The sequence below is a fragment of the Cryptomeria japonica genome, chromosome 3 (genome assembly GCF_030272615.1).
Source record: "Cryptomeria japonica chromosome 3, Sugi_1.0, whole genome shotgun sequence".
In the NCBI taxonomy this organism is placed as follows: Eukaryota; Viridiplantae; Streptophyta; class Pinopsida; order Cupressales; family Cupressaceae; genus Cryptomeria; species Cryptomeria japonica.
The window spans coordinates 596341466-596368166 of record NC_081407.1 but is presented as its reverse complement, the minus strand read 5'-3'; positions in this window follow the sequence as shown (position 1 = coordinate 596368166).

The window sequence follows — 26701 nt, the reverse complement described above, 5'->3', positions numbered from 1 at the left end:
TAGCTTAGAACCAACTCTCACCAAGTTCTATGTGAGACCGAGCGGTGGAAAAGGCCAAAAGAGACTTGGGAAGAAAGAGTTTGCCTGTTTTGCAACACCGGGAGGGTGGAAACTTAAAAACATTTTATTTTGGAGTGTGAAGCACTTAAAGACAACATGGATAAGTTTGTCAATATCTTAGCTGATAACACATGGTATAATTTATTCGGCAAGGAACATATAGAGAAGCTAGGCATACTCATCATCGACTTCCATAAGCAGAGATCTGTTCTTCAGAAATTGGTTCAGATTGGAGAGTTGCCCCATAAGCTATTCTTGACCTCACGCATATTAAAATTCTTTCTTTCTTCTTTTGAAACTTTTCAGCAGATGCAATGTTAGGCGTCGCTTCTCTGCAAGCTACATACAACATGGTTTCTCTCCAAAAAGGCTTTTGATGTTATTTTATTTTTAAATGCAGTTGGCAGGAAAAAATCTAAACTCTTTTTCAGTGTCCATTATGGACGTGGTCCCCCAGGTTAGATGTCATCCCTATTTACTGTGCGCTGCCCTCCCATCTTTTCTCGCCCTTACTCCATTCCTCCTTACATTTAAAAATGTTTTATTTCTCTTCTTGAATGCCTTTTTTGCTCCTCTCATTGAATTCGCTAGCTTTTCAAGATATGCAAAAGCCGCTGGTTGGTGAAATTATTGACGTGGGTTTAGTCGCACACATAAATGCATCTTTACTAGATTTTAGTGGTACTGGATATACTGATGAAATAAAATATTCTAAGTTCAATAGTCAACTCAAATCGGTGTTGAGTGAACAAGTTTATTTCCTTGGTTTTATCTTTTAAGAGATCTCCTCTAAAGAATATTGAAGTTTCTCTTAAGAGATTTAAAGTTTGTAATATAAAGGCAAGATAGAGAGAATAAGGAGTATATTAGTCATAGGGTCACTTTCAAGTAGTACACGATGGTCTTTTAGATGTATAATTGAAATGGGTTTTATTTACAATTCACCATATCAAATTAATATTAAATATTCAAATGTATTATTTCTTATTAATCTCAATGACTATAATCTTCATAATTCTTATGTTAACTATGAAAAGATTTCTTTTATAAAAGGAAGATGTTGATATCATCTATCAATACAATCTGTTTAAAATATAAGAAAATTTTATAAAATATTAAACTCAAAGAGTCGTCATTTTCTCAATAATTTATGGAGAAGAGTTATTATACATGAATGCAATGAAAATGTAGTGTAATTATAGATTTGATATCCCATCTATATTGTAACGAATATTAAATGTATACATATAATTGACATACATTTTTGCTTGATTTTTTGAGCATGTTGCTACCAATTTATTGACAAATGATTCATCGATCTAAACACAAATCACTTGCACTAGCGTAAGCAAGTTAGACAAGATCCAATGTCTCACAAAATCTCCATAGTGGTCATCTCATTGTCCAACATGAAAAGTAATCACAATCCTTATAACTTACAATCATTCCAAAACATAAAACCTTTTCCATTCACTTCATTCAGCATAGGTAAAATCCTTATATTCTATCCATTTAAAAATATTTTCTCATTTTAAGTTAGTTGCACTTATTAATTAAGTTAAACCGCAGGATCATGTTTACCTTATACAAGATTTCAAAAGCATCATTACACTATTCGACATCCATCAATAGACATAATCAAAGAAGTTCATTAACCAAATATAATTCCAATAACACCAATACAAAGGGGTAAAAGACTTCAATTACCATTAAGATTTCCATGGGCATTGACAATACATAAATCTTAGGAGTTAACTCCATCAAAAGCCACAATTAATATATGACCAAGGGAAAGAACAAGATTAACATTTGTGGCAATGTCTCGAGTAAAGTCACTAGAAGGTGCTAGAATAATGACACGATTCACATATGATCATTATGAAAAAATAAAAAATGGGTAGACAACTTGCAAAGTAAAAAGCCGAAGAAAATATATTTAAATTTTTAGAAGATAATTGATGTAATATATCTTTGTTCGAATTCATTTCCATGGCTTTTCAGTGTTTTAATATAACACATTATACCTCATAGCTTCTTCTCATAATATCTTACTAGAAAATCATCTATCGCATTGTAAATTAATAGAATGAAACAAAGTACAAACCATTGTAGCATCTTGATATTATAAAACAAAAAATCATAAATCAATAATTTAAAAAAAAAAATGTTGAGTATTACATAGAAGATGTTTTATTTTTTTTGAGGCCAACTCCACCAAATAGATGTAATGATTATATTTTAAATAAATAAATATTATAAATAATTTGACATGAATTATCATTAATAGATATGTTTTTGATTAATAAAGCAGCGTTACCTAGGGTGTTGACCCTAAACATAGCCAAGACTATCAATTTTACAAAAAACAATAGACAAGGGTCCTGACCCTTTAAAAAAAATAGCCCAAAGGTAGTAAAGGAAACAACAAAATAGGGATAGGTGAAAAAACCTATCAAACCCGCAACAAACCAAAACTCAGCTCAAAGATGTGGAGAATAATCCACGCCAAGGCAAATTTGGGGGAGGGAGGAAGATTTTCCCTTTTGCTTGCGATGAACTATGGTCCAAACAATACTATCAAGACCATCCAAAGAAGGATTGGGCAAGGAGGGCTCCGTAGAGTTATAGTCAGCGTTAGGAACATGTTGCTGCAATAGTATGGCAACAGGCTGCTACAGAAGAACATCAGCAGGCTGGTGCAATAGAATAGCATTTGGAGCAGATTCAACAGGAGTGAATTGATGATTTTGAGCAGGAGCAACAATCATAGGGAAAGAGGAGGCCAAGTCAGTAGCACTAAGGGGTTCCACATGAGCTTCAACAACAGTAAGAGGCACTACCTCATCTATGGGGGAGTCATCATCCGCCTTAGAGGAGTCATCAGTATTAGCAGCATTGACCATCAAATGATCAGTAGTAGAGTCCTTCCTTCAAGTAGTAGAACCTTTATGTCAAGAGCGAGAGAGAGAACACTCTGAAGCCAAGTGACCCATAGAAAAGCACTTTCGATAGCGAAATGGAAGGACCTCATAGTCCAATGATTGAATCCAAGGCCTGTCCCCAACCATAAGAACCACATCCCCATGGAGAGGTTTGGAAATGTCAATATCGATTAAAATGTGAGCAAAGGTAGAGTGGCCCATGGAGGATGTGGCATCATCAACCTTCAAGAATTGGCCAATAGAGTTACCAATTGCCTCATAACAGTAGTGCTCCCAAAAATGAAGAGGAAGATTAGGTAGGTGAACCCAAACCGAATGTGCATTAATTGGTTCAGTGAGGGGGTTAAAAGAGGTTGTCCAGGGTTCGGCAGAGAGAGTGATCTCCCCAAGCCCACAGATTTCCCAACACTAAATCACGATCGTGGAAAGAAGCAAAAGAAGCAATGGCACAAGGGAAAAACTAAATGCTACATGAAACCAAAGGTTTCTACAAAACACTCACTCAACAATAAAGATCTAGGAGAGAAGGCCAAAAACCCGTAAATCTGCATACCAATGTTGTGCGCTGGTAGTAATCAATATCTCAACAACTTCCAGACCACAAACCACCACAGGTGAGGTCTTGGCACAAGGAAAAGGGCGGATTCCTTTGGCATTGGCAGGATGAGCAGTAGATCTAGCCACATGAGCAAAACTACGCCCACTAGTAGAAGGTTTGGGAACCTTAGAACCCACAACATTGGCAACAGCAACAGTTCTAGATAGAGCAACTCTGGTACCCACGACAACACCCTCAATAGAGAAGCCAGAGACCACGACATCCCTAGTAGAAGGGAGGGTGGAAGCAACACCTAGCTAAGAGAAATCACTAGAGGGCATGAGCGCAGAAAAATATCCTAGGGGAACGACATCAACACCATTCACCCATGGAGCAACGCGCCCAAACCCAACAACAGGGGAAGGGGAGATGACGTAAAGAATTGTGCTAGGTAGAACACCCACAACACAACCAGCATCAACAATTCCAGGGATGGTAGGAAACATGCCAAGCGCCATAGAAAGTGTAGTGGTAGAGGTCGTGTTGTAGGCAAGGGGAGCGGCAACAATGGATGAGTTGTAGCCGAGAGCGGGAGAAGACATTTTCAAAATTATCGACTATTACACTAGTATGTAAACATATGTTCATTATTAATATATGTGTTATTTTCTATCATTATAATAATTACTAACATCCTTGCATCACTTTTTTTTTGTTATAATAAAGAGAAACTCTACATATATGTTTATTTGTTCTATCTCCTCTTAAACTTAATACATTCAATTTATATCAAGCAAATTTCTATAAATTTATCTAATCAAATGAACTTTAAAGAAAAATATTCTTACATATATGACTTAGATTTATTTTATTTTTATTTACTTTGATAACGTATAATTTCTTAAACTTTAGAAGCATATATGATATCCTAATTAGTGTATAAAAAAATATATTTTCTTAATTATTATTAATGTAAATGCTAATAATAGGGTGGCTGCAAGAAGTTGAGTCCCACTTTTGGGCAAACAGTGGAAGTGTTTTCTCTGTTTTTCAAAATTTCTGTCAATTGATGTCAAAATATGATGCACTTAGAGATTGAATCTCAAAAAACTTCAGTAATAGAAAATGTAGTGCTCAAAGTCTACTTTTGAAATATGTAATTTATTTTATTACCCACATGCTAGAAATCCCTGTTTAGTAGGCATGTTTAAAAACCAGTTTTTCCAAAATGCTTGTTTTAGGACCATACCACACATGTGTACGACCACCCTTTTTTGATGCAAATAAATGAATTTTTGCAAATCCTTCTGGAAAATGATACCTAAGACACCAAATATTGATGAGAATATTTTTGATTATTTTTTTACTGAATATATTTCTTTTTATTAATTTTTAACTGACAATAAAGTATATTTTCAAAACATCGGGTGTAGGACCACAATAATTTGAGGAAAATTTCATATTTTTCAATTTATTTTAATATTCAAAAGAATTGTATGTAGATTGATGTCATATAATTTATTTTTCTAAAATCCTACAAACAAAAAAGTTATTAAAGTTTTAGTGAACTTTGGTATTTTAGGTTTAGGTTCCACTTTTGATTAATAAATAATTAAAAAATAGTAAAAATAATCTTATCACTATGAAATTTACATTTATGAAATCAGGACGTTGAAAACTCTAATGGGTTTTCATTTCCTAAAAAAATTCAATCAGAAAGGCCCTCAAAAAATTAGGCCAAGGTAGAAATCTGATGTCGTTTTACCTTAGTCATTTTTTTGGAGGTCCAAGCATAGGCTTGGTGGGACCAAGCCTATCCTGAAGAAAAAAAAATGCTAAGGGTTGTTTCCCGCCCCTAATTTTAACAAACGGACGCCCATTTTTTAAATTCAAAAAATGGGCGCCCATTTCGCTCTGTACCGTTGAAAGCGAAACGGGCGCCCATTTTTAAAAAAGGGCACCCGATTATAAAAACGGGCACCCGCTTCATTAAATAATGAGTGACCGTTCTGAAAAGATCCATTGAACCAAAATCTGGCCCACAAGCACAAATCCCAATGATTGAATAATTTTTCAACCATTGCCTGACAGGTACGATCTGCAAAGAGAATGTTTTGATTAATCATTCTCTTTGTTTGTCTTATTGTCGATTTGGTAAGGAGATCGATTCGAATTAAAATTTTGGTGTAGCCATGGGATCAAATCAATGTAGGAAGAGGCAAAGGAATGTTCTAACAACTGAGGAGATTGCAGCAAATAGGGAGAAGGAGACAATGCGTCAAGGAGAGAGAAGATAAAGAATGAGACAAGGAGCTTCAAGTTCCACAATCGTTTCATAAGAGGAGAACATCAATGAGACCATAAATGCTGACGAAGGAAACATAATAGAACCATTTAATTCAGGTGCATCTTCTAATCTATTATTGGATACATGTATGTCTTCATAGGCCTATGTTTTTTCTCATGAAGAAATTGGTGATTTAGTAGAAGCAGGTTACTTCTTAAATGAAATTCTAATTGAAAATCAAACCCAAAATGAAATTAGAACTCAAGTTGAAACTGAAATTTAAATCCAAATTGAAACCCGAAATGAAAATAGATCTCAACTTGAAACTGAAATTGAAACCGAATTTGAAACTCCAAATGAAATTGAAAATTCACCTGCAACTAAAACCAATAATGTGTATGTAGACATGGAAACACCAATTGAAAATGAAACATGTTTGAATGATAATCAAATGAATGAAAATTTTGAAATTAAAAGTGATGTACTAGACAAGCTTCCTGGCTTGGTTTCATGGAGACATATTAGGACACATGCAAATAGATTGTTTAGACATCTTTTTTATAATAAGAAATTTAGGTTTCAATGTCAGTTAATGGTACAACTAATTAAAATGACTAAAATGCAAAAAGTGATGAAGAAGTTAGGCTTTTATGTCAAACCCAAGAAGAAGGATGAGTCTTTAAAACAAGTTGTATCGACTATTTCTAGCGCCTTTGATACAATTGGAAAGAAAAGTCATTCTAAAGATAAAAATGTGGCATGCCGAGCAATAGCAACAACTTTAGTGCCAAACAACTTCCAATAAAAGAATGATGAGTAACATAAGTGGATATCTTAATATTCATCGCAAAAATTTGTCAAGAGCTGTAAAAAGAAGAGTTAATTTTGAAAGTGGTCCGGCAAACAAATTGTGGACTTTTAGTTGTAGACTACCAAGGTCTGATATGAAACTTACTGGTGAAGTAAAAAATTTGATCAAAATTTTTTGGCACGATAATACGAGAGTGTCACCTAATGTTCGAGATGTTCTTAAATTAAGATTTGGGTCAAAAATTCGTGATCCACATCCAAAACACCTATTGGACATGACTCAAACTGAATTGTATAAAAATTTTTTGGATGATAAGGTGTTGACTATTAGCATTTGTCAAACGTCTTTTGAAAAGTGTAAACCTTGGTATGTTCGAATTAACAAGGAAAGAGTCACATGTTGCAAAACTCATGTTCAATTTCACTACCATTATGATGTATTTCGATATATACGTGTTACCATGCATAGTAATGGAATGTTCCAAGAATGTGGTATAAATATACCACCTAAAACTATAAAGGAGTTTATTTCAAGTTTGTTTTGCAACCCACTAAATGAACAAAATTTTATTTTCAATGCGTGTGATATGTGTGACAATCTTGCATTGTTGGATGAATGTTTGCATGAAAATATTTCAAATGATTTTGGACAACAACTAGTTGATGTTAAAAGATTTAAAACTGTTGAGTATCCACTAAAGGATGGAAAGGTTGGAAAATGATGTGATCTAATCACTGAAAAAGTTAGTGTTCATACATTTATGAATGAATTCAAGAGTAACATCGTACCTAAATATGTTAAACAGACTCAAAATGCTAGATGGCTTGATGGTCAGTTTCGAATATGTAAGGATACATTTCCTGTTGGTAGTATACTTTCAGTTGTTGACTTTGCAGAGAACTACATGCTTGCACAAAAATTTAGTAACCCACCATAATTAACTCAACAAAATTGACCATTCTTTTTTCTTTTGTTTAATTTAACCATTGTGTTTGATTCAATCGCATACTCTAGACATCCATCCATTTGGATTAGGCATTCATCCATCTGGGATGAGCATCTAACCATAAGGGTTAGGCATTTGTCCATACGGGACATAAGATTTCATCTATGCAATATGGGATAGGCATCTACCCATACAGGGTAGGCATCTATCCAATCGGGATAGGCATCTACCCATTCGGGGTAGGCATCTATCCAATTCGGGATAGGAGGTGCTCTGGCCAGAGACTTAGACTCATCAGGACCATTCGGGTCTTGAGCCACTCACTAAGTACTACACTCTTCTAACAGAAGTGCACCGAGGTCGTTGTCCTTAGGAGTAATTAAATAACATAATACAAGATTGAATTCCGCCTCGGAATTTGGCTTAAAGCCTTGAGAAGTCAAGCAAATCCATACGGGATTCCTTTCGAGTATGCATTGAATTACTTTTTCCCATTTTAATTATCTTTCAAATTAGGATTCTATTCAATCCTTCTATACCAAGCCTAGATCCCACCCATGAACGCCTGAGTACGAGGGACAACTCTGTCCCAAGACTGCCTACATACCTACTTCGGCACGGGATCAAGGCGTAAAGTATGTAGTTCTATTTTCTACTCTATGGTTTGATGTAAACTGATTAGTGGGTATGCAACCCTTTCTAGGGTAAATGTCCTAGATAGTTTCTCTGTGGTTGCTACCCACGATGGTAGCACTTAAACAAAGGCTCAAGATGACCTATTGTTTGTGGCCTAACAACTATATCCTAACACCTATCATGAGCATCACCCTTGACCAAGTTGTCAATCACCAATATCTCTTCAAGGTAAAAAAACAATTTCATAAAAGCATTTTACTTAACCAACCCTAAAGGGGGTTTACTATGGTTTATCTCAACGGATGAAAAATCATTTAAAAATTATCTTATTAGATTATCGATCCAAGAGGGATTACCCGCCCCTTGGATTTTAACTTCCAAGTGTTCGTTGTTACTCCCCGACGATTTACAGGGACGATGCCACATATGTCGTTGATGTAGCTTTATTAGCCGTTAAGTGCAGTAGTTCAACACGATGACATTACCCATAAGTGTGACCTAGAGGCACTGTATATACCGAATGCTACTATGTTTTGGTTTCCATCTTCCTTTATTTACTTTTCTAACTACGAACCATGAAAACATCATGCTTGAAAACAATTACTAATTGAACGTGCATAATTTTAATTGATTGAAATAACTACTTGATGAGCTACGTAGAATAAAAACCATAACTTGAAATATAGCTTGCATATGAAAACTTGCATATTAATAATTACATGTGTACTTGCATGGAGATGATAACGTCAATAAATGTAATTAATCTATAAGTAATTTGCATGATATAAGAATAGTGTAACTTCGCACATGATTAAGTAATCCCAAAAATAGTAATTAATTTAGACCTTCGATTCAAATCATATTAATGTGAATTAATTGCTAAAGGCCAACTAAGTGCCCCAATGGATCTTAAATGGATTGAATAACTCTAATTAAGAGAATATGATTATAAAATTTACTAAGGATAAATTAATTATGAACTTACTACACAATAATCCCCTAATTTTTCTAAGTTAAAATTCAATAACATAAAATTTATACTAAGGAAAGAATTAACATTTCCAAAATGCCATTATTAACAATTAAACTTGGAATTTAAACTAAAATAATTAATAGCAATTAACTTGAATTTTAACCCAAGTAATTATTAAAAACTCCAATTGCAAATTATATAAAAAATATCTATAAAATAAAATAAGTCATTTTTTTTTTGTTTAAATAGTAAATAGGGGTGGAGGTGGGGACCATGGGTCCCATCACCCCTGCGGTTCTGCATGCGCAGGCTCGCAGGGTTGAGGGGACACCGCGAGCCCCTCCATTCCCCCTGCGACCACTGTTGTGACAGTGACCGCAAGGGTAGTGGAGGGTACTACTTAACTTCCTTACAGGTGGTATCAGAGCTTGATAACCTTTGATTTCAATTGTGGCTTGTTGGGTTTTTTTGAACTAATCTAGATTTGAGTGGGAGATTGTGCAGAAGACACCTTTTTATCCTATTGCAAGAATTTTTAGATGGCAAGTTCGTTAGGGAGAATAGAGCCGAAGAAATTTAATGGAATGAATTTTAAAACGTGTAAGCTTAAGATGGAAGATCTGCTAACAAATCGAGATCCGTGGGATGTTGTTGATGCGAATGGCCAAAGAACCTCAGTATGTTATGGACCAAAAAGCCAAGGGTCTAATCAGACCATTCTTGGCAAACTCTGTTCTAATCAATGTCCACAAAGAAAAGTTTGCAAAGAAGCTATGGACTAAGCTTGGTGAAATGTATCAAGCAAAATCTTTATCAAATCAAATTTTCTTAAGGAAGAAATTGTATTCCTTGAAGATGGAAGAGGGTGGACGAATTGCAGATCACCTAGAAGCATTCATATGTTGGTGGCTCAATTGGTATATGTTGGTGATAAGATAGACGAAGAGGAGAAATGCCAGATCTTGCTTTTTTCTTTGCCCGATTCATGGGATTCTCTTGTTATGGCTATCAGAAGTACTTCTATTATTTTAAAGTCTAAAGATGTGGTGGGTGACCTACTTGGTGAAGAGATGCAGAGGAAGGTATCCATCAGTTCAAAGGAAGCCATAATTGTTCGTGGAAGACCTAAGGAGAAAGGCAAGAAGAATGAGAAGCACAATAAGTCGAAATTCAATATTTAAAATTGCGATAAACTAGGACACATCCCTAAGGACTGCAAAGAAGAAAAGAAGAAGAAAATGAAGAAGTTCGATTATGATTCTGAGTTCGAGAAGGAAGATAGTGATGCATTCATTGTAGCTTTGGCAACTCATGCAAGTAATGATGCTTGATTAATTCACTCAAGTGCATCTTTTCATATGACTTCCAATAAAGATTAGTTTTCAAAATATGAAGAATTTAATGGAAGCAAGATTTTCTTGGGTGATGATGCTCATGGTTTGAATTAAAAAAGGTATATGTTAGTGAATAAGGAAAGTGTAAGTTTATTAGCTATGGTGTCAGTATAAAAGGGTACAAGCTTTGCAATTAAGTGATAGAGAAGGTTCTTTATAGAAAAATTGTTATTTTCAAAGAGATTAAACCTTTCACTGTTGAGTTGCATCCAGAGAAAGAAGAGAAACAAAATAAGGAGGTAGTTTAGATCCCATGTAGTGTCCCTCCTAGATTTACATTTTGATTCTTGATTCAATAGACTTATGTAGAATTACGATGATATTTTGATGATGATTATGGTTTTATTTCTATCCAGTAGACATTTATGATGCTATATTAACATGTATTATATTTTTGTCTTTTGATGATCTATGTGATGGATGATATGTTATGATTACTCAATGGATGGTATTTCTTGATGGACATATATGTATTTGAGATTCTTATGTGATTTATATGATTTCATGATATATGACGATGATACTAACCCTACTCCATGATGATGATTTTATAAGATGTGTTTGTATTGAGTGTTTGTCTTCATGAAAGGGATGATGCCTTATCACTCATCGCAAGCATGATAAGGTGTTGCAAATCTCTTTCACTTGCCTCCTACAATGATGTTGTATATATATGTGTGTGTGTTATTTTGTATTTATCAGTGGATGTAGGATTGCAGGTACCAGCCATCAACTCCACCTGGTCTCACAGGTCTGAAGGTGTCCTAATCCCAATGGCAGTTGTTTGAGATGACTTGGTTTTCCCTCACCTACTCATGGTCTAGTATGTTCACCTTGTCAGTCTTGTCGGGTGTAAGTGTTGTCCAGTCTTGAGTCGGTATCTCATCCTATCTTTGTTCGGATGGTTGTGTGTGTATGATTTATCATGGATTAGATTAATTCTCCTATGGTTGGATAATATTTATTTAATTAATTAATTAATATTGGGTAATAGTTATTAAAGTTATAACTAATCAATTAATTAATGGATATTTGATTTATTACTATTGAATTTATTAATTAATTATTTTTATTTTGGATTTAATTGACTATTATTTATTAATTGATTTATTGGCTATTGTATTATTTAATTATTTTTATCCTTTTGATTTTATTTATTGGTGATTGATTTATTTTAATTTACTCTAGATATAGTTGTTAAGTTGATTTTGATTAATTAATATTTAAAAAAGTATAAAGCCTATTTCTATTTCTACACTCTTAAAAAGTAATAATATTATTATTTTGCTTTTACTATGAATGGGAGGTGTAAAAATAAAATAGTTAATTTTACCTAGCCTCTTAATTGATTAGGTGAATTTGGAATAATAGGTAAGAAATATAATAAAATATTCTTACCTTGGAACTATACAAGATAGGTAAGAAATACTAATTTTTGGATTATTTTGATTGGTTGGGATTTTTGCATAGTTTGCTTTGTATTTTCTATTTATTTGAAATTTCTGGATGGCTACCAGGTTACTAGTTGGTACGATTTTTGATTGAATCTTTGATATTTGGGCTTGAATCTTGGTTTGCATTTGGATTTTGGAAGCTTGGATTGTGGAAGCTCTTCTTCAGTTTTCATCCTTGGATTTATGATCTCCAGGTTGGAGCTCTTCCATTTTTAGATTTTCTAAAATTCAGTCTTCTCTATGTCTTCCTGTGAAAATAATTTACTTGTGATTGTTGAATGGATGGGGAAAAGAAAGACATTATAGCCTAAATCCTTTGGAATTAAAGAATGAAATGGGGAAATTGCAGATTGCTCCTTATGTTTGAGTGATATTCTTAGTTGTTTTGTCTGTGTAAGTGAATTGTGGATAAATGCATATATGTATTTACTTTTTTTGTGTGTTTGTAGAATTTTCATACTATTATTGAATGTTCATTTGGGTATTGTACTCCTTGTGAACTCTTGGTTGTAATAGGGGCTAATTTTCTATGTCTTGAGTGCTTCTGTGACTATGTAGGAGTTCATGAAGCTCCCTGTAACTCTCTATGGCATATTTTAGTCTATCATAATCATGTTGCAAGTGTGTTTGGGTATTTGGAGTTGCATTTGTTAAGTCCATTTGGCCTATGCAGAGTTAGAGTTATCTCCCATGCATCTAGACTACCAAAATGTAGTTTTGGTCAAGTTGCTTATCCACTGAGTTGAAAACTCATTGCTATGAGTTGAATTTTATACATAAACCATGTGTATACCCTTTCTGTTGCTCATCCTACCTTCTAGTCATCTCCTTGAGGTCATTTTTTTCTCCTAAGTCAATCTAGATAGTTACTTTACCTTCCGGTTCCTTCAAACTTGAGATATTACATACTTTACCATAAACACCACCAAATCAACCAGAAACACCACCATATTAACCAGTAATGCCACCCTATCTACCAAGAATGCCGCTATGCATACGCGAAATACCATTGTTCAGACCCAAAGAGCTGACAAAGTAAGTAGGAGAGCTAACCTAAAGATTGATAAATCTGACCTTTGTACCCAAAATGCTGACCAACGGACCAAAAAAGCTAGGCAATGAACCAGAAACAATAGACAATATCCTAGAAATGCCACCCTACAAACCAGGAATGCCACTATGCATACCAAGAGAGCTAAGTTGCTGTGGAAGGCCTAGAAAGGTCAATTTTAGTGTTGTAAAGTCCTAGTATGGATCGTGTGAGTTCCCAGAGGCATGTGAAATATGTGTTGATAGATTTTGATTGGGTCATGATGTTCCATGATGTTTCATGATGTATTTTGAGCTCTGATAAGTGGGATTATGCCCTACCATTGAGGAGTTTCCTTATACAGAAGTTGTTCCAGTAAGGGGTTCTTGCCTTGTTGTTTGAGGATTGCTTCTATCACTCTAGTGGGATGTTTTATACCTCGCTATTGAGTATTTGAAGAAGACATGTCGAGGGTGTTTTGTGATGGCCCTTGGTTGATTGGAAAATTTTTTGTTGGCTCTGCAAAAATGGTCACCTTTGATGGATCTAAATGAATCTTTTTTTGTCCAAGCTCCAGGCTGGGTCAAACTCTCGGGTCTCCCACTAGAGTTCTGGGTTGAATATGTTTTCAAAGGAATCACTAGTTCCTTTGGGGAGCTCTTATTTATGGATCCTATCACACTGGATAGAAGAAGACTCACCTTTGAAAGGATTTGTGTGGGAGTCATGCAAGGAACAAATATGCCTTTATCTATTAAGATTAACTCTAGATTGGGGAAGTGGGTCAAGACCAGAAACAGGACCAAGGCCGACACAGAATTTATCCCCTCACCTCCTGAAAGAAGATCAACAAGCCAGCTTAGAGATCAAGAGACTAGCAAGAATATAGCAGATGGAACTGAAATGACCATCCTTGAGGTATGTTCCATAAAAAGAAAATGAAAGTTATTTCATGGAATATTTGTGGATTGAATAGTCTATATAAACAGGATGCTCTAAGAAATTTCGTTAGAGAACATAAACGAGATATTGTTCTTATCCAAGAAACAAAAATGACAAAAGAGAAAGTTGAGAAGATTAAGTTTTTTAAGGATGGTGGGGTAGTAGGAGTTAGCTTTGATGGTACTTCTGGGGGTATTGTCATTTTTTGGAATCTTAGGCAAGTCACAAGGGTGCCTATTAAGCAGGATAATAACATGGCTTTTATAAGGTTTCATCATTTAGGGGATGGTACCTCATGGCTCCTAGCTAATATTTATGCTCCTAATAATAGACTAGGTAGATGCAAATTTTGGAAGAAGCTAGAGGATATCAAATCTCCTCTTAAGGAAGAATGGTGACTGGTGGTGGGAGACTTCAATACCCCTCTCTGTGACAATGAGAAGTTTGGGGTCATCCCGTCTCAATTAGATAGTAGAATGGACCTGCTGAACTTTATTAATAACCGAGGTCGGCATGATATTGATCTTCAAGGGGCAAATTATACCTGGACTAACCGAAGGGCGAGGGCGATCTTATTCAAGTCAGATTAGGCAGGGCCCTTATCTGAAATGACTGGTTTAGCCATTATCAGAGCTCCCTTTCGGCTATTTCATGGATTGGTTCGGACTACTTTCCTATGGTTTTTGTGGTAGAGAATATAAGTGGAAAAGGAAATTTCCCTTTTAGATTTGAAAGGATGTGGCTGGGTCATCCTAACCTTGAGATGGCCATTCGGGATTCGTGGTTGATTGATGTCAAAGGTACTATTATGTATAGAATGGCGAAAAAATTAAGGCATGTGAAGGATAATATTAAAAAATAGAATAAGGAAGTTTTTGGGGATTTAGTCGCTGCTAAGTCCAAAACCCATCTGGAACTAAAGGAAATCGAGGAAAAAATCCAAGCCAGTGGATATACCAAGGTTTCTGTCAGAGAGAAAAATGAAGTGCTGGTAAAGTATCATGAGATCATCAGAAGGGAAGAAGAATTTTGGAAACAATGGTCCTGGTCTCTTTGGCTTAAAGCTGGGGATAGAAATACTGGATTATTCCATATGACTACTCTAAAACATAAGGTTGCTAATAGGATTTCTAAATTGAGGATTGGTGGATCTGAAACAAGGATGATAAGATTAGGAATGAAGGCAGGAACTTTCTCAACTCTCTTCTCTCTGCGGATAGCAGGCTGGATGATCATTCCTAGAGGACCCTCTTGGAGATCATTCCTTCCCTCATTAATAAAGATCAAGACAATGTATTGGTTGCCATTCCTTTTGAAGGGGAAGTTAAGAAAGTGGTTTTCTCCTTTGATGGCAATAAAGCCCCAGGACCTGATGGGTTCTTGTTGTTCTTCTTTCAAACCTTTTGGAGTATTATCAAAAGGGTCTGGTTAAGGGAGTGCAAGAATTTTTTGGGACTAGGTTTATCTTAAAGGAACTCAATGCCACCTTTCTGGTTTTGATTCCCAAATGTCCAGGGGCTGACTTGATGGATCAATTCAGACCAATCAGTTTGTGTAATTCCTTCAATATGATTATCTTGAAGGTGGTTACTAGCAGATTTCTCACGATTCTTCCTTCCATCCCCAACAGAGTGGCTTTGTGCTTGGAAGACAAATCCTAGACTCTATCATCACTATTCATGAAAATATTCACTTGCCGGTGGAATCAAAGAAATATGGCTTCTTGATGAAATTGGATTTTTCTAAGGCCTGTGATTGGGTGGATTTGGGGTTTTTGGACAAGGTTCTTAGAGCTTTTAGTTTTTGTGAAAATTTTATTCAGCTGGTTGGCCAACTCATTTCGACCTTTATTTTTTGTTATCGTGAATGGAGTGCCCTCTCCTTTCTTTAAATCTTCTAGGGGCATCATGCAGGGGGAATCCATCTCCCCTATTCTCTTCATTATCTTGGCTGAATGTATGGGTAGAAATATAAGCAAACTTGTTTCTCAGGGTGTTTTCTTGGTAGTTTCTCCCTCTTCTGGATTCAAGGCCTATTCTCACCAACAATCTTTTGATGATACCATTTTAATGGGTACTTCATCCATCAAAGAAGCAACTAACATGACAAACCCTCTCAATACTTATAGTGCTACTTTGGGTCAATCAATTAAATAGCATAAAAGCTCTTTTTTCTTCTTCAACACTTTGGAGGTTAGAAAAACCAGATTGGCCCGTATCCTAGGATGTTAAATTGGCCAACCTCTTTCTATTTACTTGGGTTTCCGCTTGGGTACGAAACTTACAGATCTTTTCTAGAATAGTCTTGTTCATAGATTCAACAGGAACCTGGCTGGGTGGAAAGGGATCCTTCTTAGCCAAGTAGGTAAAATCCATCTCTCCAAAGTCTTTCAGTTTACGCCTTAAGTCTCTTCAAAATACCTAGAAAATTTGCAGATGCAATTGAGAAAATTCAGAAAGCTTTCCTATGGTTCGGGGTTGAGGAGAAGAAGAGAGTTACCCTCATTGACTGGGATAAAATTTGCAAACCGAAGAAGTTGGGGCGGATTGGCCTGAGAAACATTAAAACGTTGAATAAAACCCTCCTGGCCAAACAAATATGGAGAATTTATCAGGGAATAGGTGAAAAGAATAAAATTTGGAAGGCTAAATACTTATGTCTGAATACTACCATGGAAGATTTCCTTGGCTCAGATCAGATCTAGATTGGCTCTACCATATGGAAAAATGTTACTCATGCAAAAGGAATTGTGAGTCCGGGTAAAGTGTGGGCCATTGGTAATGGTAGAAGGGTTGATTTCTAGGATGATGCTTGGATTGGAGGTGCTCCTCTCAATGATCATTGTGTTCCTCAAGTGATCATCCAAGCTTGCAAGAAGAAGTTTGGTGTCAAAGTTGCTGACTACTGGAGAGATCAGAAGTGGGTGAACCTGAGCACTTTTGGTCCCAACTTAAAGCATGTTAATATGAAAATCAACCAAGATGTCATTAATCAAAGAAGGGAGGACCACCTGGTGTGGGGAGGTTCCCCTTAAGGAAATTATTCAGTGGCTTTTGCTGTCCTTATGTTGGCTCGGTCTCAAGACTCTATCCCCTATTGGACCAAAGCTTGGTGTATAGGTTTGACTCCTAAAATAAATATTTTTTTAATGGATTCTTCTACAAAATAAAATCCTAACCACAAATAACTTGAGAAAGAGGGGATTCCACATCCCCAATAGATGCTACTTATTCCTTAATGATGAAGAATCTGTGAACCATATTTTTATTCACTGTCCTTTTGTCCAACCTATCTGGTCGATGCTTTTTCAGTTATGGGGTTTAAATTGGGTGTTTCCTAAGGAGATTCAAGACTATTTCAGGAGCTGGTCTTGTAGAACAAAAAATACAACTATAAGGAAACTGTGGTATTTTTATTTTTCATATATCCTATGGGTCATTTGGAAAGAAATGAATAACTAAATTTACAGGAAGGCCATTAACTCCTGTGAAGTGGTGTGGGCAAAGATAAAACGCAAACTTGTTGAGAATGTGATAGCTATTGGATCTCATTATTGCAATAGTAAGGAAGAGTATGAAGTTTTAAGGTGTTGGAATATCCCAACCTCTATGAATAACATTACTAACCAAATCAATAGAAGGATGTGATGCTAGTCTTCTCCTCCTAATGGTTGGATTAAGGCTAACTTTGATGGGGTTGCTAAAGGGAACCCAGGGCCAGCTAGCTGTGGTGGAGTTATCCAGAATAGTGCTGACTTTTGCATGGGGGCAATTTCCTTCCCCTTGGGGAACCAAACTAATCACTTGTTAGAAGCCATGGGTGCCCTCCAAGCCATAAAACTAGCACATCAACTAGAAGCTAAAAATATATGGCTGGAGGGAGACTCTAAAAATATAATCAATTGCTTCCTTGGTAAGCAACAACCGTCATGGATGATTAAAAGTATTATTGACACGACCAAGGAGTTGCTTGAGGGATTTGACCAATATTACATTTGTCATGATTATAGAGAGTCCAACAAGAGTGATGATTGGGCTGCCAACGAGGTAGTGCGGAGTGGGCAGATAAAGATTTGGTATGGAGAGGGGGAGCTCCCTCAAGTGGCACGTGACATTTTAAATTATGAGAGATATCATGAAAAACAAGGTAGGATTTGATATCATTTCTCGATATGGTAGGGGTGGTCATGGCATCATGAAACAGTTTTGTAATCAACCGAGAAGGAGGTACACCATTAATTGCCATAGCATCTCACACACTTTGTGGGTTCTTCTTTCCATTTGGAGCGGAAGCTTGAGAAATATCTATTTGCTTCTAGAGGCTTCTTCTTTGTTTCTTAGAAAAAGAAAGTTTGCAGAGAAGAGCAGTATTTATTGGAATTTACATTCTATTAATACTGATAAGAAGATGGGGGGAAATCGTAAGCACACAGAGGCTACAACAATAGATAAATGGCAGTACCGTACCGAGGTTTGGGCTGTGATGCAAGTGGCAACAATGCCCGATTACATGGAAAGAATGCAAGAAAGAAGACCTGAAATCACTAGAATTTTTAAAATGGGGTGGAAAAAGGGCACCCTGACCATTGGCAACAGAAAGTTTAAGGTTAATGAGACCACGATCGTAGAGGCGATTGGTCTGTTGATGGATGGAATCAAATTCTATAGGGACCAGAAGCTGTCGGAAGTTGTTGTGAATAAATTCTCGAAGGACGAGGTGGAGAAAGAAAAACTGGTCAAGGGAAGCCACACATACTACTCCCCTAAGGTAATCAAGATGATTTGGTGATGTATTTTATTTGTTGTCATGGAATTCATAACTTTATATGGTATATATACCAGAGTTTATAGTTACCATTTTGTTATTCTTAATCATTTTCGGCACAAGGAGAAAATATCACTCCCCTACTACCTATTATGTGCCCTAAATGTGGGGATTATGGATAATCCCAAGACTAACCCTGCATTACACGAGGGTCTTATGGTGGTCCTATACAGCCATATCAAGAACACCACTGTTCAACAGGCTATATCTGAGGTATCCGAGTTAGATGATGATTTGGGTAATTCGGATGATGAATATTATGAAGGATATGACACAGAGGCAGATGTCAAGGTGGACCCCCATACCACCGGTTCAAGCAAGTGTAAAAGGAAAACCAGCCAAGAGGATCAAGGTAAAGGGTTGATCAATCAGAAAAAGAAGGGGAGGACGATGACAGTTGGTACGAGGAAGAAGAGGAGAGTAAAGATGACATGGAAATGGACAACAAGGAGGTTCAAATTATCTCAAGCTAGAAGAAAAAGGGGAAGATGCTGAGAGTTGAGGAGTTGGAAGCCAAGACCAACTGCGCAACCTTATTCCTACTCCCACGCTGCTAAAATGGGAGCCTTTGAACAAAGGTGTTGCAGTTGTGACTGTCATAGTAGACAGGCATGCCAAAATGTGAAAGCTTACTCAAGGCAAATATACTGTTTGACATAATGCCTCATAGAGACGTATTCTCAGGGATTGTAATTATTATAGGATTTGCACCCCTAGATTTGTAAACTTTCAAGCAAATATACTTGGTAACTTTGTAAAACCAAATTCCAAAACCCTAATAGACATCCTTCCTCCCATGTCATCTGCACCCAAGAAAAAGAATACAAGACCCTCTGTTGAAAATTACTTTTCACTATTCACTGTGCAAGAGATTGAATTGGGTATTAAGAAGTTGGGTTTTGGTAAAACTAAAGATTTAGGTGAGGTTCAAGAAGAATATCTCAAGTTGGGCATGAATGTTCTTGCTCCTCATATTACAAAAATATTGAATGACATCATCCTCCATGGGTTTCCTATAGATTGGACAACAAGTCTTGTTGTACCTCTTTTCAAAAGTGGTGATGTTAATAACCCTTCCAATTATAGGACCATAATGATCAATCCTTTGTTTGCTAAACTCTTTGGAAGCATAATAGAAAATAGAATCAGCAAATGGGTGGAAGAAAATCATAAATGTGCAAAGGGTCAAGCTGGTTTTAGACCTAAGCTTTCCATAGTTGACCATGGTATTACTTTGAGAAAAATCATTGAAAAAGCTTGGGAGAAGAAGGAAGAAGTCTTGTGTTGCTTTGTTGATTTCAAGAAGTCTTTTGACACAGCCCCTAGAGATAAGCTTTGGCATAGGATGTAAGAACTTGGTATTCTGGTTAATCTTAGAGCTATTGTTCATAGGCTTTATGAAGAGGTTAAAGTGAAAATCAGAACTTCAGATGAGATTTCAAACAATTTTAGAAGTGATATTGGGGTCAAACAAGCGCTCTTTATCCTACTTTGTTTGGCTTATACATTGACAAGTTTGAAGAATGGTTAAACATTTAGAATGACAAAGGTATTCAACTAGGTGAATTTGTGATAAGGTTGCTTCTTTATGCGGATGACCTCATTTTGATTGCCAAATCTTCCCTTGGTTTGCAAGAGCATTTATTTGCCCTTTGAGTGCTTTTGCAATACGATGGGAATGCAAGTTAACATCTGCAAGACGAAAGTCATGGTTTTTTCAAATAGAAGGAAACAAAAGTAGCATAAATTTGACTTTGAAGGCAACATTCTTCAAGAAGTTACAGATTACAAATACCTTGGGATTGATTTTAACAATCTTAGTTGGGAAGGTTGCAGGAAGAAAAGAACTTTAGGAGGTTGAAAGACATTGTATGCTCTCTAAAATAAGTGCAGGGAGGCAGAGCTATGGGACTAGAGTACCATCCAAACCCTTTTTGGGATTTTGGTGTTGCTGGTTGTTCTTTATGGATGTGAAATTTGGGCAGCAATACCTATGTCTCTCAATGCAAGCAAATAGAGAGAATTCAAAATCATTTAATCATAAGCAAGCTCAAAATTAAAAGTATAATTCCTTATGATCTAATGTTAAGTGAAGTGGGAGCAGCCCATATTGAAGCAATTACTATGGTGCATCTCATTAGCTATTTAAAAAGAACCGAGCAATTGGGAGGAGGTAGACGGCCTAAGGTTGTTGTCAATGACTTATTGTGCAAAAGGAAGAAGACATGGATGCAACAAAACATGGAATGGCTGAAAAAATGGAAAATCTATTTGAGTGTGTGTCCCACAAACAACAAGGAGATAAAGGTCTTCGTTATGGATAAGTTCTACAAAAAAATCTGGGGTATTGGGTTAGGAAGAAAGAAACGGTACTATATCAATGAGTTCAACCCCACTTATGATCATCTTCAAAAAGTCTATATAGGGGCTAATATATCTTGGAGAGATAAAATCCTCATTGCTTAGCTTAGAACCAACTCTCACTAAGTCCTATGTGAGACCGAGCGGTGGAAAAGGCCAAAAGAGACTTGGGAAGAAAGAGTTCGCCTGTTTTGCAACACCGGGAGGGTGGAAACTTAAAAACATTTTATTTTGGAGTGTGAAGCACTTAAAGAGAGCAGGGATAAGTTTGTCAATATCTTAGCTGATAACACATGGTATAATTTATTCGGCAAGGAACATATAGAGAAGCTGGGCATACTCATCATCGACTTTCATAAGCAGAGATCTGTTCTTCAGAAATTGGTTTAGATTGGAGAGTTGCCCCATAAGCTATTCTTGACCTCACAAATATTAAAATTCTTTCTTTCTTCTTTTGAAACTTTTCAGTAGATGCAATGTTAGGCGTCGCTTCTCTGCAGGCTACATACAACATGGTTTCTCTCCAAAAAGGCTTTTGATGTTATTTTATTTTTAAATGCAGTTGGCAGGAAGAAATCTATACTCTTTTTCAGTGTCCATTATGGACGTGGTCCCCCAGGTTAGACGCCATCCCTATTTACTGCGCGCTGCCCTCCCATCTTTTCTCGCCCTTATGCCATTCCTCAGGAGCAGATTCAACAGGAGTCAATTGATGATTTTGAGCAGGAGCAACAATCATAGGGAAAGAGGAGGCCAAGTCAGTAGCACTAAGGGGTTCCACATGAGCTTCAACAACAGTAAGAGACACTACCTCATCCATGGGGGAGTCAGCATCCACCTTAGAGGAGTCATCTGTATTAGCAACATTGACCGTCAAATGATTAGTAGTAGAGTCCTTCCTTCAAGTAGCAGAGCCTTTATGTCGAGAGAGAGAGAGAGAGAGAGAGAGAGAGAGAGAGAGAGAGAGAGAGAGAGAGAGAGAGAGAACACTCTGAAGCCAAGTGACGCATAGAAAAGCACCTTCGCTAGCAAATGGAAGGACCTCATAGTCCAATGATTGAATCCAAGGCCTATCCCCAACCATAAGAACCACATCCCCAGGGAGAGGTTTGGAAATGTCAATATTGATTAAAATGTCAGCAAAGGTAGATTAGCCCATGGAGGATGTGACATCATCAACCTTCAAGAATTGGCCAATAGAGTTACCAATGGCCTCATAATAGTAGTGCTCCCAAAAATGAAGAGGAAGATTAGGTAGGTGAACCCAAACCGAATGTACATTAATTGGTTTAGTGAGGGGGTTAAAAGAGGTTGTCCAGGGTTTGGTAGAGAGAGTGATCTCCCCAAGCACACAGATTTCCCAATACTGAATCACAATCATGGGAAGAAACAAAAGAAGCAATGGCACAAGGGAAAAACTAAATGCTACATGATACCAAAGGTTTCTACAAAAAACTCACTCAATAATAAAGATCTAGGAGAGAAGGCCAGAAACTCGTAAATCTGCATACCAATGTTGTGCATTGGTAGTAATCAATATCTCAACAACTTCTAGACCACAAACCACCATAGGTGAGGTCTTGGCACAAGGAAAAGGGTGGATCCCCTTGGCATTGGCAGGATGAGCAGTAGATCTAGCCACATGAGAAAAACTACGCCCACTAGCAGAAGGTTTGGGAACCTTAGAACCCACAACATTGGCAGTAGCAATAGTTCTAGACAGAGCAGCTCTGGTACCCACAACAACACCCTCAATAGAGAAGCCAGAGACCACAACATCCCTAGTAGAAGGGAGGGCGGAAGCAACACCTGGCTAAGAGAAATCACTAGAGGGCGTGAGCGCAGAAAAATATCCTAGGGGAACGACATCAACACCATTCAGCCATGGAGCAACGCACCCAAACCCAACAGCAGGGGGAGGGGAGATGACATAAAGAATTGTGCTAGGTAGAATACCCACACCACAACCAAGATCAACAATGCCAAGGACGGTAGGAAACATGCCAAGCGCCACAAAAAGTGTAGTGGTAGAGGCCGTGTTGCAGGCAGGGGGAGCGGCAATAATGGATGAGTTGTAGCCGAGAGCGGGAGAAGATATTTTCAAAATTGTTGACTGTTACACTAGTATGTAAACATATGTTCATTATTAATAAATGTGTTATTTTGTACCATTATAATAATTACTAACATCCTTGCATCACTTTTTTTTTGTTATAATAAAGCGAAACTCTACATATATGTTATTTTGTTCTATCTCCTCTTTAACTTAATACATTCAATTTATATCAAGCAAATTTCTATAAATTTATCTAATCAAATGAAATTTAAAGAAAAATATTCTTACACATATGACTTATATTTATTTTACTTTTATTTACTTTGATAACGTATAATTGCTTAAACTTTGGAAGCATATATGATATCCTAATTAGTCTATAAAAAATTATATTTTCTTAATTATTATTAATATAAATGCTAATAATAATTTTCATCCAGGTCACCAGGATGTCACACAATGGAAATATATGGGAGTCCAGTTGGTTGTCAAAGTACCAATGGAAACTTCCAATCAATGTCATCTATCATATAGAAGAATTTAGTGTTTGCTATTGGTCGAGAGAAAAGATAGCCAACATAATTTAAAAGAATGGACCAAGAACCAGTAAATGTAAATTTGATAATTATGCTCTATACTTTAAATTTCTCTATGGATCCAAGGTGAAAATGAACTTAGATGTTAAATTCAATAATCTACAAATTGAAATTATGAATTATTTTGATTGGTCAGTTTTTCTATACCATGAACTTCAAGATCTCTACCTTGCTAGATGTATCTAGAAGGTCACTATTAGGCCTACTGTGACCATCATAAAGCACAACCTATCTAATCAGGTTAGTAGTAAGTTCATGGTATTTCTAAAGGGACAATCACAAATTAATTATCATACAGAGCCACTTGAAGAATGGTTGCTTGCTACTTTTAAATTCAATTATTCAATCAGATTCACAGTGCATCAGGTCATGTCATCATTCAAGTTGTTACATCATACTATGGAATACCTACATTACATGTCATGAAGTCCAATGTGACAATTAAATTTCAATCTCTTCTTGATGATATTGAAAATAGAGTTATTGTTGGCCAGTATATAAATGGTTAACTAATTCAAAAAAGATTAAAAATTGTATTTGATAAATTTTTTAAGTTATTTCCACTTTTTAACTATGACTAAATTCTAGTTTGACACTATTTTATAGATGTTGTCTGAGAGTTATTATTACTGCATATATAGTTAACTAAGACTATAATTATCTTTGGACAGTTAGTGATGTATGCATTTTGTTCATTTGTGTTACCCATTACATTCTAGAATTTCTTTGAACCACATTGATTATCTATTCAACCATTTCTTTTTAAATTCGTTACTAACAAACTCTTTATTATTATTTATGACTATTGAATATTTTAAAATTTTGATCTCTCAATGTATCCTACTTATATTTTTCTAAAATATAGGTATGTTAGTTTAATTAATTCATTAGCCTCTTCTTCTATTAACTAAATAAATATTTTTATTTATTTAATTAATTGACCAAGCCTGCACATAGAATTAGGGTTTCATGAAGTAAAATGTTGATGTCCTCTTCAATGCTTGAAATCTTGTCTGTATTGCTACTCCAAAGCTTCAAGGAAAACTGAAAATGCTCAATTTCTCTTGAATGCTCGGATGCTTGATAATGATTGATGATAGATTCGATAGGATTGATAGGATGTCAAATGAGAGGGAAAATCCCTCTTATATACTTGCTAGTGGGTTGAATTGACTGATTTTATGACTTAGGCCGACATAGGGAGGATTTTCCCGCTCTGATATGAGATGAGCACAAGGGAGGGACCCCAAAATGGGTCCCGAATAGGGGATTCCAAGGCACCATGCCCTGGTCCTAGTGGATCCTATGGTTCCATGCCTTGGTCTTGTCCTATTTTGGGGTAGGATCAAGGTGCACGTAGAGTGCAGGGTTGATTTGTAATGTATTTTTTATGTGCATGAGCATATTTAGTCTCCAATTAGGCCGAGGGGCACAAACACTAAGGCACAGACGCAAATGTAGTAAAAAATTGCAAGGGGTGCAATTTAAGGACATTACAGTATTCTACCCTCATTTTTGGGATATTAAACCCCTCGATATGAATGCACATAATATAATATTGCATAGTCAGTGAAGCCCCCGTGACATCATGAAGGATAAGAGAACAATGAAGACAAGCCTATTGGACATGCAAATACAGTATACTTTCCTTTGCATAATGTTTTTTTTTTCTACAATGATGCTTGGACATGTTATTTGTTAGCCATTTTTTTACACTAATGCTTGGACGTGTTTTTTTTTTACAATAAATAAGAGATTGAAAATGAGAACACGAGGAAGGTTGTAGATGTATATACAGAGTTGTCTATATATGTATACATATATACAAAATGAAGAACATAATAAAGAAAAAAGGATGTAAAACATAAAGTTAGGGTTTTACAAACTCTCTAGATATTGTAACAAAATCTGAAACCCTAGCATGCATTTTACATCATAAAACATTTGCAAATTTGCAATCACAGACATAGTCTACAAATATACACCAACCTATGATTGTAACAAATGAAAATCAAAGAAAAAAGATAAAAAACATAATAACAGTTTACCAAATCTGAAATGCTAACATGCATTTTAGTAGAAAAAATAATTACAAATTTGCAATTGCATACACATTGTACACATATACACACACATCATATTAGGAATAACATTTAGGTCATACAAACAATATAAAGAAGTTTGCAATTGCATACAGTGTACACACACACACACAACATAGTGGGAATGAAATATACATGGTGCAAAAAACAAGAAAAAAACCTTGCAAATAGCATTCGCATACACATTATAGATATAACCACATCACTACAAACTGGAAACTGCATCACCTAGACAAAATAAGTAGAAAACAAAAAAGAGTAAAACCTAGAAAAATCTTCTTCCTTAGTTTCCTTAGGTTGTTGCATTCTCTACCTTGTTTCTTTAGGTTGTTGTGTCTTCTACCTTGTCTTCTTAGGTGGTTGTGTCTTTTGGTTGGGTTGATGAGTCCAAAACAGCTACATAATGAAAGGATTTCAAATCTATTTGAACAATAAAAATGTATGATTTGTTGGGTGCTTGTTTTAGGTGGCATCATAAATTTTTGTCCTATAATTGTTTTCAAAATTGAAAGTTCATTCAATTTCTTCAATCGGTTTGTTCTTTCCATTAATTTTTGACTTGATTGGTTTGGTGAATGCTTTCCTTTGATTTGAATTGGTTTTAAAGGAGAAATGGTAGCCTTACAACATGTTTGTGGCGGATGCGGGTGGACATGAAGGCGATTTGACCAATAGATGTATATTGAGGTGACTAAAAGTTTGAGTAATTCATCTAATGTGTTAACTTAGTCATGTTTTAGTAAGCACAT